At 38.2% G+C, this 26,273-nt stretch overlaps 1 protein-coding gene and 1 pseudogene across 6 annotated transcripts in view; both read left to right on the top strand.

Annotated features, from left to right (window-relative positions):
* The first annotated feature begins 765 nt into the window (after positions 1-765).
* The window catches only part of LOC113421487 (galactosylgalactosylxylosylprotein 3-beta-glucuronosyltransferase 1-like), a 60,620-nt gene continuing 35,112 nt past the window's right edge, over positions 766-26,273 (top strand). For 2 of the 6 annotated variants that reach the window (XM_087966383.1, XM_087966381.1), the window contains exons 1-3: positions 769-862; positions 991-1,415; positions 21,851-21,895. The gene's annotated coding sequence lies outside the window, so the exon portion shown is untranslated. Of the gene's footprint in view, positions 863-927; positions 1,416-21,850; positions 21,896-26,273 lie in introns of those variants that run through there. The other 4 variants (XM_087966385.1, XM_087966384.1, XM_087966386.1 and 1 more) reach the window with 3 other exon arrangements.
* Positions 16,184-17,095, top strand: LOC148130414 (uncharacterized; annotated as a pseudogene).

Below are 26,273 nucleotides of genomic sequence, written 5' to 3'. Positions count from 1 at the left end.
TTTTCCCATCTACAGGAGATGCTCTCCAAATGTTAGACTGTAGCTCCGTGGCGTATTAACCATTAAGCAGACTAAGTACACGCTTAGGGCACCAGGCCCAAAGGAGGCACCACAAAGTTGAGAATATGGCTTCGCTTGTACACAAAGGAGGGAGGTGCACCAAGATTTATCAGTGCTTAGGACACCAGTAAGCCTTCATCTGCCCACTGGTAGCTCCCATCATTTCCACCCAGCAAAGCTAGAGGCCTTTAGGTGTGGCCTCTACTGTAACGCACCCTCCAGCACATTCGTAGAAGCCACCACGTTAGGAATTGTTGTAAGCCACCCAGAATAGTTCGCAGGGCAAGTTGGCAGCAAATAAATTACATCCCCTAACCCCCACTCCTTTAACCTCAAACTATCTATTGACCCATTCCTAAGAGGTTCCTAAGGGGCGTGCATAAGTGCACCATCGTGCCTACTGTCCCTGTCCTTTTGTCCCCATTTATTCGTACCTATTTCCTGTATTCTTACTCATGTTTATACTTTTACCTATTCTCTTGTAAGCGATTGACAAATCAAATAAATAAAATAAATAAATAAAATCAACCAACCAAACCCAATAGATTCTACTACGCATTTACCGACTGCTTCTTGCAACACTTCATCCCGTGTAGCTTGTCAATGTTGTCTCCCGGGTTAATACTCAAGCGAACCGAAGACCCCTTGGGTGGGTGGGTGGGTGGGGGGCGGCCCGTGGAATTAAATCGTGGAGGGGTTTTTTGGTTTGGTGCCCGTCGAGAATAAAAGGCGCCTGGAGGGAAAAAGAGTGGAGAGACTTTCACTTCACTAATGATCTGCACCAGGAAAAGGCGCCTATCAGGTTGGTCTGTTCCTATTGCTGCTGCTTTCGTCGTCGAGGCCCCTCCACTCCTCACTCTTCCTCTCCCCCCCACTTCTTTTGCTCAAGTTGCCTTCCTCGTTTTTTAGCCCGCTTTTTCCCCTCTTAAGGTGGCTCGCCGAATTGAGGCGGCCTCCGCCGAAAGCTTTGCGCTTTTCCGAGGGCAGAGGGGCCTTAAAAGGAACCTCTTCGCCTCCCTCCACCGCCAGCCTCCGAGCTTAAGCTGCGTTCCGCGGCGCTGCATGTAAGGAAGAGCCTCGCACCGGCTTCGCTCCAGTCGGGAAGAGAGAGAGAGAGAGAGAGAGAGAGCGTTCAAGAGGCGAATCGCTGGAAAGTGGCTGTTGTCGTCGCCGCGGGCACGTGCAGCAATCGCACTCGCGAACCTGTAGCCGAGAAGCTGGACCAGCCGCCTTGGTCTGCGGGAGACGCCGCTGCTTTGATACGCTGGCTGATCCTCCGCCGGCACTTGCTCGGAGGTTCTCGGAGATCTTCAAGACTGGCTTCAGAAGCAAAGCGACGCATTGATTTTCGGCAGGTAAGGCAGACACACAGCTTGAATCTTCTACCACTGATGTTACATTGGGGACAAATGGTCTCTCTCTCTCTCTCTCTCTCTCTCTCTCTCTCGTCACTTTTCCGGGGTTTTTTGGTCAAGGTGGGACATATGGTTGGACACGAGCAACTCTTTCAACAGCAAGCATAAAATAGATTTGGTTATTAGTAAATAGAAATAACCAAGCCTCAGGATCCCCCTTTTTCCCCCATCTTCAAATATGAATTATTGATGTCTTTCCACCAAATTTTGAAAAGAAAAAAAGAAGACATTACAAAATTCTTCCCCCTACGTCCCCTGTATTATTCCCTATCTCTACTATTCCAGTGAAAGAATCCCGGAGACTAAACCATTCTCTTTTAACCCATCCATCTTCTCCAGGGGCAAAAGTCACCTGGGCTTAATTAATGAGGGAATGTGTATGTGGGATGTGCTGCTATACTTTGCTGATCTCACATGCCTGTGGGAGAAAGAGCAAAGCAGGAGTAGAGAAATTCAAAAGGACTCCCTCTGCTAATTTTCAAGCTAACCTCCTTTTGTTTGAGTGAACAAAAGAGATTACAACTAGCAGCTGTAGCGAGTAGGGGGAGAACGGTTTTTCAAGATGCAGTAAAATGACTAATTATAAGATGGCAAGAGAGATCTATCTCAAGTTTGGAAGCAGCGTGATGGGGTGCTAGTTAAATATTAAGTAGAAGAATATATTCTTGGTCTTCTCAATCCCTTTGTCCTTGTTATGGCTGATTTTACATAGAAACCATCCTTCTCCTTTAGTTTTTGGCAGGTGGATAAATTAGATGAAGATAAGAATTTCATTTCTCTTGCTGTTCTCAAGCAGCTCTATCAGAAATGAAAAATCAGGGAAATATCAAGCAAGTGAAATGGGGATTTCATTCCCCAAAGGAGAGTTTTTGTGTAAAGTCCTACTGGGCTATTCGAAAAGCTGTTCTTATCATTAGGATGATTCTGGACTAGCATGAGTTGCACTTTGGTTTTCAGAAAACTCTTAGATTTGTCCTAAAGCATTTACAGAATTGAGTTATGACATTAAAGACAGTTTCTAATGCAAACCCTCTTGGTAAGCAAAGCATACAGTACCAATGAAATGGGAAGTTCATTATGGATTTGACATAGATGTCTCTGAAAAAAACATAAGGTCAATGGTCATTTTGGATTCCTCTGCAGCCCTGGCCTGGTAACATCTAATAAATGTTGAGTAATCATTCCCCCACCAGTTTATTTGGACAGAAGACCCAATGTTTTGAACCTTTTGTTTGAAGTTCGGCAGGTTCAACTTTAGGAGAACGTCCCAATGTTAAATAAAATCCAATTTCATTTGAATGTAGCTTCATTGCAGGGTAGATTATTTTAATCCAGATAATTTGGATCCTGCCTAGCATGAATAATGGCAATATACAATTCCAGCTCCTTTTGAAAAATCCTTGTCACAGGGAAAAATGAGTAGGAAGCATTGGGAATTTCAGGGTCTTTCCATCTGTTTCTCATCTGCTTCTAGAATCTAAAATGGCTTTAGCAATGTATCATTTCCTCCAGTCATGCTTGCAATAAAAGTGCCTAGAAGAACGTATCAGAGAAGTCACTATCACTCAGGTGAAATGTACACAAAATCCACATATACAGAAAAAGACAATCTGATTCCAATCAAGATCATATACTGCAATATACTGCAATTGAGGCATTTTTAGAGGAAAATGAGTTTTTTGGGTTTTCTTTCAGGGAATTACAAAAAAGTGAGATATACTGTGAACTGAATCCAGATGATCAGCAGATTAAGTCTCTAGCATTCTCCAGCAAAAGGACATTTTTTAAAAAATATCAGCAATCTACCCTTCAAAAGAGCATTAAAAATCTCTTACAAAGCATCACATATAGGCTTGGGGATCATCCACATCTCCATTAGCTTCTGGTCTTACTCTGCAAGACCTCTTTGTAGTGGGAATTAAAAGGGTCATTTTTATTTTGTTCTTTCTGCACTGCAAGAACAAACCTTTAGCTAGCCAAAATTGTCAGTTTTCATATGTTTGCATGTTACACAAATTAAAATATGCTACATACAAAGAATGAGTATGTCAAATGACTGGAAAGGTGTAGTATGGGAGATCAGTGTTGGTTGAAGCTATTGTATGAGCAGACCAACTTGGATATGTTATAATGTATATGTATCATCCTTAGAACAACAGGAAATGTCAAGATAATCTTGAATGTTTCTGTACATAAATGTGTACATACATGTTTACACACTTACATATTTCATAGAGATTTCCCAAACAAACTGCAAATGCTTCCCCAAATCAGAATTTAGGCTCCTGGCAAAAGTGGAGTGATGGTGAATCAAATACTAATAGAAGTGCAGCAGGTTCAAGTGGGGTAGTGATAGAATATTGAATAACCTTCAGTTGGTAAGCAGCTATCTGCAAAGTATGTGCCTTCTATATTGCATGGGTTCAGTTTTCAGCCAGAATGCATAATCGGTGCCATTTCATACTTTCCCCATTTTGGGAAAAGTTAAATCTCAAGTTTGTCCTTTTCTAAGTTTTATGCCCAATTAAAAAGACTGTAAAGGCTTGAAGTAGGTGCTGAAAGGGAGTTTTCTCTGTTTGTTGTAGTCCTGATGAAAAAGCTGCAATTTTCATTGGCAGGAAATTGCTTCTTTGGTACAAATGCACAAAGTTTTCTCCCATTCCAAACAGCAGCTTCAGAAGAGGGCTTTTTATTAAGGCTGCAGCAGAGTTTTCCTCTCCCTACTGATTTGGTACAGTCTCCATAATTAACATACTATATGCTGCATTTGGGAGAAAACACCCAAGGCCATTAAGTACAAAAATATATTTAACATTGCTTTTAATTTGGCCTTGTGTTGATTTTCATGTTGCTTTTTCTTGCTTGCAGACTTCTGATCAGAAAACATGAAAGTAATATTGATTCTGGTTGCTTTTCCTGCATAACAAAAATTTTAATGGACATGCAGTATTCCTTTGATAAGTCTTGAAGTGATCTAAAAGCACAAGTAAGGAAAAAAAAGAAAAAAGCTAGCAAAATTACAACAAAATAAAAATATGAAATGTAGAGGAAATAAGTTTATAGCAACAACTGTAATGTGTGAAGTACTTTGAAGATTAAAGCACTGGGTTTAGCTTTCAGCGCTACCTGGAAAACATTCCTGATGTGTCTTGAATGCAGAAACCAGTGAAGTGTTATAGTGAGAAATTATTTTAAATTCCACTGTTTGATATTTAAGAAATGATTTGGTTCAATATTTGATTCAATATTTGAAGAGGAACAGCTGCTAACTGAAATGAAGGAAGATTTCTTCTATCTCTAAACAGTAAGTAGAACAAGAAGTTTTCTTCTCTTTAGTTATAGGAATCAAAATCTGTACTTTTGGCAATTATGCCTATATGTAATAACATTGTTTGGCAACTCAGAATCTGTAGAGTATTTGATAGCCCTCAGGTTACACTCAGGTTATATCACCAACATTTGGCTACCTGATTCTCACTGTTTTTCAGATTGGAGTTGGGCTTGTTTTGAGGGTCAGGTTCGTTTATTAATAAAATATACAAAACAATTACATGAAAAGTTTAACAGGCTTAATATGCTTATTATTTACTTATTTGTTTTACTGTTCCTCCATTCTGACTCTCTAAGCTTTCCCAAGTGCTCCAAGTCAGATTGAAGAAGGCTCGGCTCACAACATAGCTGCCTATCTTCTAACCTACTCTGGTAGCTCCCAATGAAACAAAATTGTCATAGAAATCACTCCACACATCTCTTTCTCTTATACAATGAATAATTTCACTTCGATAGGAACATATCTGCTCCTTTGTCGAAGCTTACACATCTCAAGAACAGGTTGGTGGGTAGTAGGGTACCATGTACGCACAGCATATGTCACATCGGGAAATTCCCCATCGGGGATGGGGAATTTAAAAGGTATAGCCTGTGTGGCCCATCTATGGGCCCCTAGCTTTACTTTTACACAGATCAAATTCGCTTATTTGGAATAATGGAAGTTTAAGAGAGAAAATGTGTCCTTTAAGTTTGGGAGAAATTTAATGAACAGCCCCCATCCAAGAATCATTTTTATCTCCAGCAATTTTGTAGTCATGTCCTTGCAGTCATGTCCATGGTCTTTGCAGTCATAATCCTATTTCCTTACCCATTATTTTACTGGTTGAGAAGAAGACTAATAGAGTCTCATCTTGAAGTACATGATGCTACAGTGCCAAATCTTCCTGCAAGTGAACTCATCTAATTAAGTAGTGGATTCCTATTTCATCCCCAAAGCCTTTCTTTTTTTCTGTCTTTCTAACTAGCCCCACATTCTTACTTCAATCCTGAACAATGTCTGGCTAGTTTCTTAGCTTACATTGCAATTAGTTAACCAACTATATTTCATATCATGGTAGCCACACCATTTAATTTATCCTACTATGAGTATTTTTTGGAGTTTGGGACTTCTTTTTTCATCTTGTAAGGCTTTGGCCAATATGGCTTTGGTCTTTCTATCTTCCAAATGTGTGCCTTGTCATGAAGATTTCTGAGATGATATAACAGGTACAGAACATCCATCAATCATTTCTAAAAAGAATACCTGAAAGAGCCCTAACACACACTGAATCACCTTGGATATGGAAGTTGTCATGATTTTATACTATAATTTATGGTCTTCCTTTTTGAAGGTTGGACTGTTGAGGCTGATTGCACTAGGAAATGCTTGTAACTGTAATTTCAACATACTTGGAAGACACCAGATTGGAGAAGATCTTAATGTGCAGAGTTTTATGTAAGAATGGACAGCTGCATCTATTTCCTTTCAGAGTTTTATGTAAGAATGGACAGCTGCATCTATTTCCAGTAACCCACTAGTACCCTCAGTTTCATATGAGTTAATTCATAGTTGATCTTCTCAATTTCTTTATTAATCCTCCATTTTTAGAGAAAATATTCATTTTTCATGAAATTTTTTATTTTTTCTGTGAAATGCATTTTTTATATGTAATTCCAGTATCACGAACAATTTTGCTAAGTTCCAATAAAGGAAAATTCCAAAGGATGTCTGTGTTCTGACCTATTTATTAGTCAAAAAGCCTGGCTGAGATCAGTTTGTTTAAAAATAAATATCAAGCTTCCCTGTAAATCAATATTGTCTTATATTGATTCTTGAATTAATCAAAAATGTAATTCTGTAATATAGTTCAGGATTGGAAATGTGGAATTCAATAATTAATTGTGATATGACTTTACTTCTGTGTCTATCATTAGTGTTACATTATGGGTACATAGAGCCAAGAATAACCCCTGAGTTAACATAGGATTTTGACTAAGCCTTGAACCTCCAAAACTCTGGCTAAGCTTTGGCCTCTTTCAGTGGGGTGTTCTACCTATAAATAAATATGTTGTGATAGAAAATCTACATTGCAATAGTATTGCCATGGCATCATAAATCCACTATATTTAATAATCTCATCATCATTGTACAAAGCAAATTATTTCCTTTCTAATCTATCTAACATATTTTCCAATCTTTACCCCCTTTTGCCACCCAATAAATTTAAATAAATAAAACATATTCTTTTAGAAATAAATTCAATCTTCTTTTATTCCCTTAAATGTAACTATTTAGTAGTGCTAAAACGTCTTTAATTAAGGAGAAAATAAGGAGACAAGCCATGGAGGATAGTAATCATACCGCAGCATATTCGGTGTAGCAAAAGAAGTAATTGGTATATTAATATATATAACTGGTATATAATAATTGGTAGTGTCAATTTCAGAGCTGCTAGCGAAAGAAGAAGGCAGCTTCTTCTTTCAGTACCACCTGAGCTTCAAGAGGCTGAAACTAATGAGGTAGACTTAGTGGCAAAAGAATGGGATTATTCTTGAAAGCTGCACAAATCCTGCAAAAGGGGTGAGCAACAGCATGCATGAAAGAGGAGACTGGGCTTCTGCAGAAACTAGCTGACTAGTGAAAGTGGGTAAGAAAGACCATTCCCATTTCCAGGCAGTATTTCCAGAGTGACAGCAGAGAGGTAGAAAGGGAGAAGCAGCATGGTCTGGGGTCATCCTGAAGTGGCAGTGCTACAGCAACTCATTGCAAAAAGCACCCAAGCAGGAGGGAGAAAACGGGACAGTACAGCATTAGCGGTTTGATGATGCATTCAAAGCGGCTGTGATGGTCTGTATTGCTAGCAAAAGAGGCAGGGGGGGAAAAAAATCATTAAGGCACAGCAGAGATAGCATGATCAGTCACCCCTCCCTTTCATGCCTACACAAGCATGTCCAAATATAATGCACAATTGCTAGGCATTGACATTTCTCCACTATTTTCTTTTACTGGTTCTTCTTCCATTTGATGAAAGAGACTTTTCTTTCCCAGAAGATAAACATCATGTGTTTGAACCTCAAGAGTTTTTCTGGTTGTCTTCAACCCCCCTGGCTTCTTGGCCTTCATTTAATTTAGAAAGTAGGGGTATCAAGAAGGAATTCCAACCCTTGGGATTTTTTCAGTAGCAGTGATGTTGTTACTGTTAATAACAATAGCACTTAGACTTATATACTGCTTCACAGTGCTTTACAGCCCTCTCTAAGCGGTTTACAGAATCAGCATATTGCCCCCAACAATCTGGGTCCTCATTTTACCCACCTCGGAAGGATGGAAGGCTGAGTCAACTTTGAGCCTGGTGAGACTCGAACTGCCAAAATTGCAGGCAGCAATTAAGGAAGATCCTGCCTGGCCAAGTTGTTGAAAAAAATTCTGTTTGTCTGGAAAACTTCAGAAAATCATATACCCAATTTCTTTGTCCATAAAACTGAAGGATTTTCTGAACCCTTGGAAAGAGTAGCAACTTTTCCCCGTCTTCTCCCTCCCTCCACATATTGAAAGTTTTGGCAATAGAAAGGTGACCTATATTCACGGTCACTAATCCATCAGATAATGATTTAATACAGATTTAATACAACTTTAATACAGATTGCCACTTGCATATGCTACTTTGCTGAAATTGGACAACACATCACTCAGTATGGTGGTATCATTATTTCACATACATCGATTCTTTTGATGGACCCATTGCAAATATACGTTGTATTGCATATAGGCATAATCTGCTTGGTGGTGTTCTCTGCATCAAGCAGCCACTGAGAAGATGCTAATTCAGCTTCAGAGGAATTGTTATACAGGATGAAATTTAATGTGTGGAGTGCAGGCCTGTCTGTCACTACAAGCTCATTGATGGAGGCAGGGATGGGATTCAAATTTTTAACAACCGGTTCTGTGGGCATGGCTTAGGTGGTAGGCATGGCTTGATGGTCATGTTGGCTTGGTGTGGCCAACTCAATATCACTCACATTGAGACATGCATCTCCTCGCCTGGCCTCTCATGACTGGGGGGAATACTGCAACAGTCGTGTGAAAAATGGTCATAAGTCACTATTTTCAGTTCCATTGTAACTTTGAATGGTCACTCCACACAAGCAAAGTACCAGCAAAGGAGGGGGAAAAAACTCCAGAGATGTTCCTGAGACAGGAAGTCTAGTCCTGCCAAGAATGTAATAAGGGTTAATGGGGAGGCAGTTTCTGTAAGCAACACCAGAATGTTTCCTTATAGGATTAGGCCAGTAATTTTTTCTAACAACCGGCTCTCCGAACTGCTTAGAATGTTAACAACCAGTTCTAGCGAATAGGTGCAAACTGGTAGAATCCCACCCCTGCCTTATACTAACTATCACAATCACGGTTTAAAAAGTGTTTTCCCATATCCACACAGCAAAACAAAGCTGGAGCTATGATTGCTATTTTTCAACCACTGCATTTAGTATTTTAGTGATGGTAGAAAACTGCTCTTCCCATGCAATAAAATTGTTCATTGAGGCAATGTCACCTGAGTAAATGAGTGATAAATAAACAGTGTCTCTACTATATCCTTTTGGCAAAAATACAAAGCACCTTGAGAGGGCATGACATGTTTCTAAATGGGAAAAAAAATCCATTTGTGAACAGCCCAATGTGCAAATAAAATTGGTCTCTAGAATCTCAACAAAGGTTAAAGTGTGGAGGGAAATATATTTGCTTCCATGTTGAGCCAAAAAAATATGTGTATTATAAATGAAATCCATTGTGACTACTGAAAGCATCCTTCTTTTTCATAAAACTCACTGGATAATTGCAGTTTTTATATCACTATTGGGCAGAAATCCCTGAGAAATCTCTCATAAGACATAAGGAAAACTAAATGATATTAGATAAAAGCACAATTGTGTTCTTGTAAATTCTTATTTCCTATAGTGGCACCTGAAGAAGATATATTCTTAATGATTGAGCCCATTAAATATTTTAAAAACATCAGTAAGATATGCAATTTAGAGGCTTCTCTAGCAAAGCTGCATTTGCCATGAAGATAATTAGTAAACATGCTGAGGTTCAAAAGTGGGGAAGTTACTTGGCAAATTAATAGACAGACAGACAAAGAAAGCAGTAAAGGCATGCTTTGGATACCATCAGCCAAGACTGTTGGTTGGCAGGGCCCAGAAGCAAAACCTTTTCTGCCATCATGGTTTGAATGAACCCTTTGGTTCATTCTTCCCTTGAGATTATTATGGCCCATCCCTATTTGCCTTTTGCAAGGCCTTAAAAACTTGGCTTTGTGCTGGCCATTGGTTAGAGCCATCTCCTGGCCTGGTTGTATGGACGATGGATTAGATCGTGCCTGGCTGCTATATGTTTTTATTTTTGCTTTATCTGTTCGTATTTTGTGTTTTGTTTTATTATACCAGTAAGAGTTGTGTAAAAGTGATAAGAATGGCTATATAAACCAATTAATAAATACATTTAATATCTTACCTCACCCCCAGACAAGTGAAACCAGATCCTAAGGAATTTGCCACTGTTGTCATGATATCGTTATAGTTGCTGTTCTTTGCCCTAATTTTAAAAAAGAAGTCTAAGATAGATTTTTTTTTTAATGAGGACTCTATTCCCTTCCATATCCCTTAAGCAATATTTGAATAGATTTTTGGGGGGACAAGTAAGTATTCAGTATGTTTATTAGGTGCTCACGAATGACATACCCATGGATCCTTGCGTTTGGATGCTTCTGTGAGAGAAAATATTTTTTTCTCAAAGTCTCTGAAGCCTGATGCTTGGCTAAAGAAAGGAGAAATTACCACATATGGACTTCCAACTCTACGCTATTAATCACAATGTATCAAATGCATTTCTAGAAGACAATTCAGGATTCAAAAGCTTCCAGGGTTTAGCTAGAAAATCTGGGTCTTCTTGGTTACTGACAAAGTATCAGAGCATCTGAACTTCAAAATAAGCTGAGAATAATGTGACATTTTTTGTAAAAGAAGGATAATGATAAATAAATTACTGAAAAATAATTCAGTGGAATTTAGAGTAAATCAATGTTTCAAAATGAGGGAATATAGTTTTTCAATATTTAAAATTCTTTTTCCTGCCTACCCTTTTTGTATATACGACAGTTCATTTACTGAATGTTGAATGTTACAACAGCACTGAAAAAAATGACTTATAACCGTTTCTCACACTGATGACCATTTTGCAGCATTCCCATGGTCATGTGACCAAAATTTGGTGCCTTGGCAACTGGCTCATATTATGACAGTTGCAGTATCCTGGAGTCATGTGATCACTTTTTATGACCTTCTGATGAGCAAAGTCAATAGAGAAGCCAGATACAATTGACAACCGTATTACTAACTTAACAACTGCAGTGATTCACTTAACGGTGGCAAGAAAGATTGTAAAATGGGATAAAATTCACTTAACAAACACTTTGCTTAGCAACAGCAATTTTGGGCTCAATTGTGGTCGCAACTCGAGGACTACGTATATACATGTTATGGCTAAATTTTTATTTCTGAAATAGTTACTCTCAAAGCAAATTTAATTGGATTTGCACAGCAAGGATTGCTTAAAACTGGGAAAGATTCGTTACTAGGTACCAGTTTGTTGCCTTTGGTATTGGCTCTGGCTTAGCTTGCTTTAATTCAATATCAACAGCCTTTCAAAACACACAATACTGATTATTAATTTTTGCAAGGTTTCTTCCCCCGTTGCTGCTAGATATTTAAAGTTGAGCACATGCCAATAATTGCAATGTGGCATTGCCTTTTTCTGCAAGACATGGATGATGATTGTACTTGCTGTCCTGTTTCCAGCTTTCAGATTGCATACAGTATTTAAGTGGAATAACTATTAAATAATGCATACAGATATATGTTTATTAGGGACAAAAACAGGCCACTTAATCTCTTTAAAGAGTATGATACAGACATGAAGAAACATGACTTAATCTGGAAGGGGCTGTTCTACTTAGATCTGGATGATAGAAATACAGGACTCAATTCTCCTATAATATGGAGGAAAAAAATACAGAACAGCCATTTTTGTTTTATATGAATTATATGCAATTTGTAGTCAAGCTGAAGTTTTAAGTAGTGATCAACCATGCCTAATTCTGCAGCACAAAGTCCTCTAAACCAGTGGTCGCCAACTGGTGGCCTGTGGCCCACTAGTGGTCTGCAAGAAAATTTTGGTGGTCCGCAGAGAAATGTCACCCCCAGAGCACCCCCCTCAAAGCAATTAATCTAGGCTGCATGAGAACACAAGACTGCACCACCCACATGGCCCGCGGGAATCGTCCCCCCCCCCCACTCATTCCTTACCTGGAAAACTTGCCTGCTAAGTTGCTATTTTTCTTTTTTTTTTTCCCGACCATCAGCTGTTCTGCTGTGCCAGGAGATTTAGATTAGCTAGAATGCAGAAAGCCGTTGGATTTCTTGTTTTCTAGCTTTCGCCCTTGGCTTTTAACAGGCCAAACCTCCTTGGGCTGCTTCTATTATAGTGCAGTAGCGCAAATCTAGCTTCTAATCTCTGTGATTCTGTACAACGATGCCTGCAAGCTTTTCCTGATTATGGTAAGTTGCCTTTTTAAAATAAAAATCCAGCCAGTGTGTGAGCAGAATTTCAAGAGATTTTATGAAGACACAGATCAGTCTGTGATTCTGTGACCAACACAATCTGCCTGCCTGCTTTGCCTGATTTTGGGTAAAAGTTGCTCTTTTTTATAGGAAAAAATCAATATTTATATAAATATTTATAATATTTACGTACAAGCCATGCCCAGCCAGTCACATGACCACCAAGCCACACCACAAATTAGACCCCACCCAAGAATTGGTTGTTAAGAAATTTGAATCCCACCCCTGGTATAAGGTATTACTGTAAGCAAAGAAATATCTTCTTTGTTTTCCTGTAACCTTCCATTTCAAGGAACTTATCCCCATTTTTTTTCTTCCTTTCTTTTTTTTTTAAAAAATGTTGAATTTTGACTTATTTCTTTCTAGAGTTTGTATACTACCTCTAGCAAGTATGAAATACAAGCTCCATTATCTTTTCTTTTCCACATCCCTCGGGAACAATTTCTCCCTTCATCTTCCCCATTATGTGAGGAAGAATATTACTCAAGTAATCCACAAAGGACTTTCTGCTTAAAGTTTTAAACCAGCCATTATTGTAGCCATAACTTTAGTAGGAGCTTTACCCACCCAAGTTAATAGGTAATAATCTTTAACTACACTTTATGTGAAACTTCACTTTTTAATTTCCACATATCAAGCTGGTGTTAAAAGACATAACTGAAAATGTCAATTGAAATAGTGCGAAAACTTCTGTAGTGTATTGCCTCTTGTTGGGATGGATGTACTATGATAACATACTTATTCTTCTACTATAGGAGTGTCAAACTCATGTCATCATGTGACATATCATGACTTTTTCCCCCTTCATTAAACCGGGCATGGGAATGGCCAGCACGTGATTCCTCCAGCCCTGGGCTGCGAATTTGACAGCCCTGTTCTACTGCTTTCAAACTTTTCTGAAAATGTATTCTTATGGCCCACTTGGGAAGGGATTTTTATTTTTAGGAATTTTAAAAAGCATATTCTCTTTTCATATCATCCCAGATTGAATATGTGTGAAGATACGGATTATTTGAAAGATTAACAAAAATATAAATTGCTGGGTCTCTATATTAGGCTACTGACCCCATCGCTCATAAACCTGCTACCACCAAATTGAAATCAAGTAGAAGATCAGAAGATATACTGAAATAAAACAAAAATAATCAGCATACTAGAAAACACATATTGTAATTAAATTAATTTTTTCATTAGTATTCTGTGACATGAGATAATGATGACTAACTTTCCAAACAGATAATGACTGGTCTAAAATCTGAAAAAGGGAATTTTCTAGCTCCTGGGAAAATGTTGATTATGTTGGAGTTCCCTTTCTAGGTTCAAACAAAACATCGAGACTTGGAAGGGAAATTCACTGCAGTCTTATTCCCTGAAGACCTCCAAGACTATCTTTCCAAGATCAATTTCCATAACATGAGATGAGATTCAAGCTCGTTAAATTCTAATCCTGACCCTGATCCTCAACCTTAGTACAAACTGCCTGTGGACTTTAGAATAGTTCGGGTAATTTATTGAACTTCCATACTAAGTATGGAATACATCCCACTGAAGTGGGACACTCAGCACTGTGAGAGACACTTATAAGATTAATTGAATGTAAATCTCATTGGTGAGTTGGGTTTGACCTTGTTATGGTTGTCACCATGCCGCATTATGTAAGCAATCTTAATTTTAATTCCTGCTGCAGTGCCTCCTCTGTTCCTAAATTAACAATGGAATTTCCATCAATAGCTTTTTATCAGTGCCCATAGAATTCTCTGTGTTAGGTTGCTCACCGCTTCTTAACTCCGCTGTAAGCAGCATCAGCCCTGTTTAAACTGGGGAACTGCTGTCTGTTGTACTGGATGCAGACTTAATAAATCCACAAAAATATTTTGGAATCCAAGACAGAAATAGGTTGCTAATAAAATTTCTCCCACCTTTTCCTTAAAGCAAGCAACTGAGGGACATGGGAATTGAGAAACAGTAAAACGGTTCATGTCATATCTAGCTAATATTGTTCTGACACAGAGGAATATGCCCAATGTAAATTTTACAGTACTTGCACAGTGACATTGATGGAAGGAAAAGCATTTTTCGTTAAGATTCATTGTTATCAGGTTGAAAGTGTGTTATGTTATTTCCTAGCCCCTAACAATGTCCTTATCTTCCTCGCATTCTTCCTTTTCCTACTTCTCCTTCAGTAACACCACTGTGGTATCAGGAGGGTTAGAATGCCACTAATAGCTCATTGTGGGTGGAACATTGCCTGCTTATTATCCTTTATTGGGTGGCAGCTTTATTTCATCTCTCCAAGGTGCTCCACACCATTCAAGTGACACTGCTTGCCTCATTAAGTACAGGAATGACAGGATTTGACTCCTCCATGTGCTTTTGCTATGGGGTTCTTTTGCATTCTGTCCAGCAGCAGAAACAGCTTTGCTTTGCTGATTAGAAGCGGGAAGATGAATTATTTCATGGTCATAAGAAAATTCCAATAGGAAACAAAGACAACAACACAAGCAATAATTCTTACTTTAAGATCAGATGTTTATTGTTTCTAATAATTTGGAACATAAGAAATGAATAGATATAAAAGATATAATAGCAGTAATACACTTATATTAACAAGCCATTGCAATTGGGTCCAATGACATATAGCAGGTCCTGCAAAGACTGCCATAAATCAAAGGGCCCCGAGCTGATTTCCAACGCTCTCCTTTATACTTTTCTCCTAACCACATACATGCTTCACAACTTCATTGTCCCTTTCCGTAAACACCTGAGTACATTACTTCTAGTTTCTCATTTCCAACAGTTTCATTCTTCCTGTTTTAAACGTATCCATACAAGTGCATACTTTTGCTAAAACATGTTTCACAGTTAGCAACGGCTCAGCAGGATTACAAATAGTTCTGGTACATTTTGAAACCATCCCAGCTGAAAACTTGGTTTATATCTTTTTCTTCTGGGGCCTGTTATCCATAGGACTTATTGAATCTAATAGATCAATAAGCTTTTTTTGATTCCCACTTCTTGTTCGTAAGAACAACACAAAATGAAACATACAAAGCAATATCTGCACATAAGCTACCTTATATCAATTATGGAAGTAAGTGAAATAAACTAAAATCCTTCATTTGAGATGAAGAAGGACAGCTACTTTGATTAAAAGGCATTTCAGCAAGGCAAATATATAAAGGGGATAGACTGGCTGAACCATTTGAATAGTGGGATGTGCAATCCTAAATACAGCATGGTACTGAAGAAGAGCAATGCAGCAATGGCCTAGACTAGAATCTAAACTGCAGGCATAAGACCTCTCCTAATGCAGGCTCTTTCTTGCAGTCATCGCTGGGCTTCCATGAAGATGGTCGTTTGTTACTCAATGCTGGCATGGCTTTGGGTGAAGGTTGTATGGAGAGCAGGGGCAGAGGTTACTAGCACTTGTTTCTCTGTTGGGCAAAGCTTCAGTCTTTGCTTTGTAGCAGTCAGGTGACCTGAGCTGAATGGCTTCCTTGTCTGGGGCTGGTACCTTCTTACAGTGTGAAGCATGCACCCAGGCGGCCAGACGTTGATCCTAAGCATAATATATATTCAGAACCAGCTCCTTACCAAACCTATGGTCCTTAGCAATGATCATCCCTATCTTCAAAAAGGTGACCTCATCCTGGTTGAAAACTACAGGCCAATCTCTGTGTTGCGTCACATGCAAAGTCATGGAATCAATCATTAACCAATCCATGGGACCCACACTCTTTATATTCTACATAAATGACCTTTGCAATCCCCTTATAAGCAACTGCATACTCTTTGCTGATGACATACAACTATTCAATACCACCAGCAATGCTACCTTCCTTCAAAGCAACCTTGATTATGTGTCTGAATAGTCAAAAAATTGGCAATTCCAAATCTCCACCAACAAATGCTCTGTCCTACACATTGGTAAAAAAAAAAATTGGTTTCAATTGCACCGAATACAAGCTTGCACCAAATACAAGCTAGGTGGATATGACCTCGTTGATGACCCTCACTCTGTCAATGATCTTGGAGTACTCATATCTAATGACCTAAGCGCCAGAACTCACTGTAACAGCATTGCCAAAAAGGCATTAAGAGTTGTAAATCTAATCTTATGAAGCTTCTCCTCCAGTAATATTGAATTGCTAACTAGGGCATTCAAAACCTTTGCTAGACCAATACTTGAATACAGCTCAACTGTTTGGAATCCACACTGTATATTGGACATTAATACAATTAAGCAAGTCCAGAAGTATTTCATGAGAAGAGTACTACACTCCTCTGCTCACAACAGAATACCCTATGCCTCCAGACTTGAAATTTTGGGCTTGGACAACTTAGAACTATGACGCGTGCGGTTGGACCTAAGCATAGTACACAAAATTATCTGCTGCAATGTCCTACCAGTCAATAACTACTTCAGGTTCAACCATAACAATACAACAGCACACAACAGATACAAACTCAATGTAAACCGCTCCAAACTTGATTGCAGAAAGTACGACTTCAGCAACAGAATGGTCAATGCCTGGAATGCACTACCTGACTTTGTTGTTACATCCTCAAACCCCCACTCCTTTAACCTTAATCTATCTACTGTTGACCTTGCCCCATTCCTAAGAGGTCTGTAAGGGGTGTGCATAAGTGCACAATCATACCTACCATCCCTGTCCTATTGTTCCCATTTATTTGTACCTATTTCCTATATTCATACTCATGTTTATTCTTATACCTATTATCCTGCAAGCAATTGACAAATCAAATAAACAAATAAATAAAAATAAAAAGTATTGGTGGTCAAGATGAGCTGGAATGGACCCTTCCAGTGAGGAGCCAGGCAATTCTTTCATTGAAATACCTTCACCAGTACCTAATCGCCAGGTGCCAAGGAGTGGCAAGGTTGTAGAATCTCTTTGGAGAGTACAGCGGCAACCTGTGAATGACACGTCTTTAAGGTTGTGACAAGGGCACGGCAATAGTCTAACATGATGCTGTCCAGGGCTGTTATGTCAGCCAGGTTCTCCACAGATGGAAGAGAAGCAGGCTTGAGGGTCGAATTTAACTCTTTCAATGTGGCCTGACGATTCCTTGCATATTTCTTTAATTACTTGATTTGCAAAGTGAGTACCCCTATCACTTCCTAAATAAATAGGGATACCAAATTGGGGCTTTGGAACTCAAGATGGCATTCACTAACCAAAATCTCAACAAATAAATTTTACAAGATTGCTATGCTTCAATATTATTTGGATTATTTGTGATTATATTTGTGCCTTTGACTTATCTTAATTCTTGGCAACTATATGGAGCAGTGGTGCATTTCAAAAAAATTTACCACCGGTTCGGCGGGCATGACTTTGCACAGGCACAGAGGCATTTTGACTCACCTCCTGCAATCCTGCACTCTCCCTGTCGCTTCAGCAGCTGCTGCGCAGCAGTCTGCTGTGCCACGCAACGCAGTTGTGCTTCAAAAGCTGGACATAAAGGTTAGTATGGGAGCCTGGGTTGGTAGGTGGGCAGAACATCAGAGTGTCAGAGAGAACCGCTGCTCATTGGCACTGTCGGCTCAGCAGAACCGGACTGAACCAGTAGAACACCACCACTGATAATGGACATGTCCATGCAATTTTCTACACAACATTTTTGAAGTGTTTGTGCTTTTTTCCTATGACTAAAAGAAGCTAGGTTCCATGCCTAAGACATAACTGGAAGAACTCATGGTTCCATTTATGTATTTTGATATGGACACACATATGCTCATGTTAGTTTTAATATTGTTGATTTCAACCCATTTCAACTCGTATTAATAATATTAATATTTTAATAATATTTTTAAGTGTTTATCATTTTTAATTTTTGCTGCCACTGTCATGGGTGGTCTAATGAAACCCACTTTCTGAAAAGGTTCTGGACTTCTGAATTCGAGTGAAACAGATATAGGTTTGTTCGGCCATCATGTTACAGTAGCTCCCATTTCTGTTAATTTCATCAGTGGAACAGACAAACAAACAAGCAAAAATTGGCCCAACCAGCCTAGAACAATTGGGAATGTGGAAAGCATGAGGAACAGGCCAAATTGCTGTGTCTTTCCCCTTTCCCAGTTTATCACACTCAGTGGTCTTTTCTAGCTACTAGTTCTTATAAATTGTAACTCCTTACAGAATTCCATATTCATTTACTTATTTTGCAGAACCCACAGTTTCAATGAAATCCAATTGCATTTATAAAATTTTAAAAGATTCAGGTATATGACATGAATGCTAAGTATGTATGGGTGCAACCAGTAAAGAGGAAGTAGACTGGGGGTTGCTGGATTGGTCCAATATAGTAATTTACAAGATTCCAGCTTTTGTCAATGATAAGCAAATACTGGTTTAAATAATTATACAGAAAAACACTGCATGGAAAATTTCCTGGCAGAACTGAAAGTGGCTCATTATTTGTAGCATAATATCTGAAAAATAGGCATTGTGAAATTAAAAATTATTTAGGGGATGAAATCTGATGATACTGAATGGAAACAGATAATTCTGATTGTGAAAGTAATACAAATTTAACCAATTAATGTGGCCACTTGTCATTTCTGCATAAATACTGAACATATTGATAAAAGCTGTATGCAGTCATCTCCAAAAGACGCATATTTCATACAGTTTGAAAGCACAAATACTTGGATAGAGTGGATTTGTCTGTTGAGGATGTAATTTGCATTGCCAGCGCTGATTAAAAAAAAAAAAAACTACTTGCAAAGTTCCCTTGAGACATTATTTCATGAACCACACTAGAATACAAATACCAGCAATCTCTTTTGTATTGCTACTTTTTAAACATGTTCAGGTCTTTTCATGGGCATTCTGATTCCATGTGCAATGATACATTAAATTGGAAATTAAAAAAAATATTCACATCTATAACATTTGCTGCATGAGCTGGCTATTCAGCTTAAAGAGACCAATTACAGAAGGTAAAACAAAAAACAAAAACAAAACCTATTTTGTTAGGCACTGTAACAATCACATGGATGCATTTCAATACCACTGTAGAAAATGACTTAATAGTGAACCATAATACACCCTAGTGGTGAATATTTGTTAAATGTGTACAGAGATTATCATTATTACTATAGCCCCATGTGAGACACTAGTATCAACAGTATACATGATATTTTACAGAGTAACATAACAAAAACATAAGGTCTTTACCCAAAGGGCCCAGCACTCTGATTGTCAATTGTTGAATTAACGCAGAAGCAGATGTTTTCTCCCCCCTTAACTCTTAGGGAGGAAGGTAATAAAGCTTTGTTCATAATCTTTAGATAAGTGACCAGATTGATAAACCAGAATTACATACAACACCAGGGAAATAATGGGCTTTATGTCTGTGCTATAGCCCTATTCCCCTCTGCTCAGGTGTCATTGTGTGAATAATAATCCATGTGGGTGTTACTGCATGTGATCTGCATCAACCTGATTAACAATTTTGGGATGAAAGAATATGACTTTAAATGATGCTCATATACCCATCATGGCTCATTCTACAATAGTTAAACAGCAAATTTCTTGTTTGAAGTTATACAACTTAGCTCCCAAATCGCTCATTCATATTATGGCAGTGGTAGAGTGTGTCACTGGAAAGAATAATGTTTCCATTAACATTTTGAAATCAGCATTTTAAAATCCATAAATACTTTGTGTATTTTGTGAGACCGGGAAGTGTCATGAAATCACATGACACACTAGAACATTGGCAAACTAGATTAATGTCTCAAAAAACATGACTCTGGTTTAAGCAAAACTTGGTTGTTCATTATGGCAAGTCACACTAGGACAATCAGATCTGGATTGCAGGAATACAGATCGCCATTATAGGGTATCAGGGATTACAGAACAGTCTAAATTTACTCCCATCCATTGGCCAAACAAATTTTTGTAGCCTAGATCTGGTAGCCTAATTCTGAAATGGTAGGAGAATAGTGGGATATAACTGCATCCCAACTGCAACAATCAAATGAAGGGCTACTCACTAGCTATGTCTACCATGACAGTTATTTTGCATAAATCCTTATAAGGTGCTCTTTGCATTCCAGTTGTGGCCTTAATGAATTGCGGTTCTCTGGGATTTCAGGGAAGATTCTTTCAAATTCCTGCATGGACATACCAAGAATTGAACTTGGGATTTTCGTCTACTTACTTACAGTCACTGCATATGATAGATTCAAACCAGAATAGATGAATGCATTTACTCATGGAGTTTCTTATCCATGCCCTATGTAACATAGTTTAGCCACAATTGCCCTTTTCATGTCATTCCTTTATTTCTTTTTCTTTGAGGTTTTTGGCTGTTGTATTCTTCAAATGATAGCCTTTTTCATATTAATTATAAAGGGCTTGGCAGCTGTAAAACCCCGGCTAATATGATTAACAACAGTGCACCTGCTGCTTAAAAAAGTCAACCAGCCCTGAGGCCACTAACTAGAAAGGAGAGGGAGATGAAGTCATTTAATATTTTATGAGAAGGCCCCTTGAATCGGTGCACAGTATATGCAACATTATTGATTTTCAACTTGTTCTGCTTCAGAGGTTTGAGAATTTGCTTAATTTAAAGACTTCTTTCTATTCTCTTCAAGAACGTCCTTCTCTTGCTTAAGAAGCTTTTTCTCATTTATTCCCAGAGCACAAGATAGAAAAGACTTTGACCCCTGGTGGCTTTTTGGGATGCTTTCCCCCAAGTCTCTTGGAAGCTATCCGAATTGCTTCTTGAGACTGGCAATATTCCTAGGATGAGACTTCACAATTGCTGGCTGCTGCAAGCCAAAACTCAATTAGTTAGGAAATTCCTTCTGTTTTCTGGCACTAGAGAGAAAGAAGGGCTTGTTTCTCACAGATTTTAAGACTTTATGGTGGATGAGTTTGGGAGTTGCAAAAAGATTAGAGAAGGATGCCAATTATAACCAGGCTCTCAAATCTGGATGAAATCTGTAGATGATCTTGATTTTTGAGTGTTTTCTACCATCATCTGTTGCTCCTCAGCACCTTTAACAGTCCAAGTCTCAGAGGTCTATCAGAACATTTCTCAAAATTTTAAATCTGCTTAAGAAGGATGAAGACTCCTGTTATATAGACACATATGAAAGAAGTGTGCTTTTAGATATCACAAACAAAATCTGATAATAGCTTTAAAATGCAATTACTATGATTTGAGCCTCCTAACTACATGGGAGCTACTGAAGTTACTTTAGAATTAGTATGTGTTTTCTGCAGTCACACTTTGATTACTACTTAATTGTTATTGCTGAGAACACTTCAGAGGCAGTCTTTTGTAAAACATGTTACTGTAATATAGTAATTTGGACACAAGCAAAGCAAGATTTACTTTTTTCTCTCTAGAAAAAAAGGAGGGACATTCAAGAAGCTGCTGTACTCAAGTGGCAAGTGAGGTGACATCATATTCTTACTCCCAACTCTTTTTCTCCCTTTCTGTAGGAAATGGTAGAAACTATATTTTTTTCCTGTAAAAGAAGAATCACATGGGAATGAATGAATGTTAAAGGAAGGAAGGAAGGAAGGAAGGAAGGAAAAGGAAGGAAGGATAAAGTAGCTTTCCTATTGCTCATTTTTGAACTGTTTTTGTTTGCAGAAGGAAAAAAAATGAAGACAAAATCATGTAAGTGATGTAATATTTGAAGGACTTCACATCTTCCAGGCCCCATAGAATCATAGGTTGCCTATGCTGACTAGTATCTCATAATAATTCTTTTGTGTTTCTGTTTGAAGAATATTAGAAGCAAGGAAAGCAATCTCTCATGACATTGATTTATAAGCACAATACAACGCACAGCAATCTTATCTATGTTTAATTGAAGCATGGCTTACCCCACCAGTTTTTTAAATGGCACGGTAGAGATAAACATAAGTTTGCACTGCCTCATAGGTTAAAATGGTTAATAACCTGTTTTGTGCTTCATGTGTCATATTAATTCAGTTATAGACTATATTCACACCCGATATTAAATCGAGATGTTTAAACTTTGAGCCTTGCATAATGGTCCACTTTACATACAAGAATGAACCATAGTGGTGGTTGTATTATATATGACACAAAACAAACTAAAGTTTAATGCAATGAGTGATCCGAGCAAGGTTGGAACTGCACTCTTAGCAATCATAGTGGGAGGGGGAGTATTAATTGCACCATGGGCTATAAACAAGGGGATGAATTGCTCAGATTATAAAGAGATTCAAATGGCCTCAGAAAAAAACTGAAGAAAAACCAAAGGAGGCGCAATGTTGTTGTTATTATTATTATACACAAAAATGACAGTATACACAGTAAACAAGTTAACCATGCTGGGTTTCGTATCACAAATCACTAGTCAAACACTTCCCAAGTGTTTAGGACTGCGTGATGTATCGGCAGATTATGCGAGCAGATCCCAGTAAGGTGGCCTTCTGCAGCTGACCAATGGTGATCTTGTCAGCGCCAATTGTTTTTAAGTGCTTGCATAAGGCACAGCACCCAGTGTGCCAAGTACCACTGGAACCACCTGCACTGGTTTATGCCAGAGTCTCTGCAGTTCGATTCTCAAGTCCTGATATCTGGTGACTTTTTCAAATTGTTTCTCGTCGATTCTGCTGTGACCAGGTATGACAATGTCGACGATCCACACTTTTTTCTTCTCCACAATCGTGACATCTGTGGTATTGTGTTCCAAAACTTTGTCAGTCTGTATTCGGAAGTCCCATGCGCATTTTCAACCACTTTTTCAGGCTTATGGTCCCTATTATTATTATTATTATTATTATTATTATTGTTATTATTATTATTATTATTATTATTATTATTATTATTTTGTTGTTGTTGTTGTTGTTGTTATTGTTTGGCTTTGGGTGGGAGCAAGATTAAGATAAGGTAAAAAGCTGATATCCTTACTTTGCATTTTGGATCGGCTTCCTCATCTACAGTTGATCTCATTTTTCTTTCTTTTGTTTTATCGTGACACCCCATAGTTCTTTTCCCTCATTCTTCCCACCCCTGCCTTGTTGAACAATCCGCAGGAAGGTAATTAGGAACAAGGAGGAGTCTGGGATGGCTGTTCTGGTATCTGGTGCTTCTCTCCCCACCTTCAATATGAATAAGTCCCTTCATATGTTCCTCTGGAAGGAAACACTGATGCTTTTGTTTGGAAGATTTCTAGGGTAGGATAGAATTAATAAATCAGAGAGCTGGTGTTATGCTGTTACATTCTTGCAATTTTAAGGCAAGCTCATGAAATTAAAAGGGGGAGGAAATTTGTTCTAAGAGGAGCTGCATATTTGCAGCCAAATCTTTTATCCACTTTATTATGCATTGGTTTCCCCTTTATTCTTCCCTTTTGTAATGCTTTGCTGTATTGTACCATAAGTTTTCTGCCACATTATCATCTCTTCCTCCTCCAGCCTTTTATTTCTGAGCAGAATTCAGCGCTCATGTTGATTTATGAAAGCCTATCAGTCTTGGAACCAAGCAGTTGAAAGCAGAATCCTCTGTTTGAGTCTGACTAAGTGACTGGACCTTTGGGGAAATTCCTACTTTATGATTTCTCTAACATTGAGGGGAAGTTAGATAAAAGAAAGGAAAGGCCCTTCTCAGTGGTAGTTCTCGTGTTTTGGATCTCCCTGGCATGGAAATCAAGCTAGGGGGGTGTGTGTGTGTGTGTGTTATCCCTTTGATAGGCCTTTAATTGTTTATCTAGAGATATTTTTAACATGTATTATATCATAAGCCTGAGCAGCTCAAGGTTGACTCAGCCCTCCATCCTTCTAAGGTCGGTAAAATGAGGACCCAGCATATTGTTGGGGACAATATGCTGACTCTGTAAACCACTTAGAGAGGGCTGTAAAGCACTATGAGGTGGTATATAAGTCTAAGTGCTATTGCTATAAGTTTTTTTAAGGTATCTGTGACATTCAGTACCTTAATCAGAATGTCAAGATGAGGATGGTGATGTTGAGATGCAAGTTCTGTCTCTTTTTAGATGTATGAGCAATGTTGCAATGCATGTACCAAGAGGACGTTTATGCTGCAACATCCCAATGGGTCTTAACAGCTCCAGTTACTGCTTAAGAGTTTTTACAGTGATCCTGTATGGTGCATCTATAAATAGGTGAATATTTCCAGCATACTGCTGATATCACACCTCAAATCATCAAATGATGGTCTAACTCAGCAGCTTCAAATATATATTAGGTAGCGTAGGAAAGGAACAGAATCAGGTAGTAGCTCATACTGGAGCAACCAAGGACTCAAGCCCAATGCCTGGACCTATCCACTGAACTAAAACAGAACCTCAGGGAAATAGTGTCTCCAACTCCCAACATTTGCAGACAGTCCAGGAAGATAAATGCTATAGGATTTCCTGCCTAAGCAGGGAGTTGGATTAGAATACTTCCAAGATCCCATCCTTTTCTATACCATAGTTGATGGTATCAAAAACCACTGACTGGTTTAACAGGACCAGGATGTACACACACTTCCCATATGTAACTGGTTGACATAAGCTTGTTTCTCTTAGCGAAGAGTACCATTTCTATGGGTATTTTTTTAAGGAGAAGGGTTTACTGTGTCCCATATTTTGAGTTTTTCAGAGCTCAATCTAAGAATCAACAAAGCATACAAAACTACCTATATCCCAACCAACATGTTTATAACATTACCATACATATAATCAATATGTTTATTCAATCATTCATTGAATACCAGGGTGACACCACTGCTAAACTTCTGCTCAATACTGAACAATTATCAAAGTACACATTTTGTTTTCACTCACCCTTTACTTTCATCATGTGCCATTTTATTGCACTCATAACCAACATTAAACTCAATACACTTAGAAAAAATTCATAATTGGAGGCTATACTCTTACATGTTTTCTCTAAATCATAATATCAGCAAACCTGCATTCATCTACGATATTTTTATTGTCTCCTTCCATACTCTTTCAATCAGAATTCTACAAATTGTTTTGTAATTGTTACATTCACTTTTGCAAAACTCTTCTTGGTATAGAGCAAGTATAACAGTATTCTTCCAGTAGCCAGGTGCAGATAGAAACACAACAACTTTATAAGCAAGTCACATTTCTATTTTAACAGTTCTCCAATGATACCATTTATTCAGCCTTCCTTTTTTTAAAAAAAAAAAAATCTTAAAGTATTTGTGATATATTAATTTCATTAATTTGTGATGTGTACATATCAGTAGATTTATTCCTACTCACAATAAATACATATCCTAAGCAGATAGTCACTACTCAGCAGCCCCATTCATTCTTGGATCTTTAAATGTCCCCGTCACTTTTACCGTAGTCTCTTATCAGATTTCCATATTTATCATTAGCAGACTTTTCCCCCTATCACTTCCATTTTTTCTCCAAACTATATCTGATTTTTCCATTATCCCCATATGCTCTAAGATCATATGCAACTGTTACCAATCAATGAATTCCTACTTTCATGTGCACTCACAATAACATACCTTCTCACACGCATGTTAATCTTTCCATTCATAATTGATCCTACAACTTCATTCTCTACATGTATCCATCAACTCCACAAGGTCAGATCACCTCCTTCTAATCTATATTCTTCTTTCCCCTTTTCTTATTTTTACAGACACACAACAGATATACCTTCCTTTCATTTATTTTATTTATATTCTCTATCATTAACTCTTACATTCCAAGTCACAATCTTCCAGTCTTTCATTGCCCTGGGTATCTTCAGATGACCTCAGAATCTATTGACCACCATCTATCATGACTTATACTAT

This window comes from Notechis scutatus, chromosome 5 (assembly GCF_049901735.1).
Source record: "Notechis scutatus isolate UNSWTSFEM ecotype Mainland chromosome 5, rNotScu1.2, whole genome shotgun sequence".
Taxonomy (NCBI): domain Eukaryota; kingdom Metazoa; phylum Chordata; class Lepidosauria; order Squamata; family Elapidae; genus Notechis; species Notechis scutatus.
The sequence above is the reverse complement of the archived record's forward strand: the minus strand, read 5'-3'. Positions and strand labels throughout refer to the sequence as shown.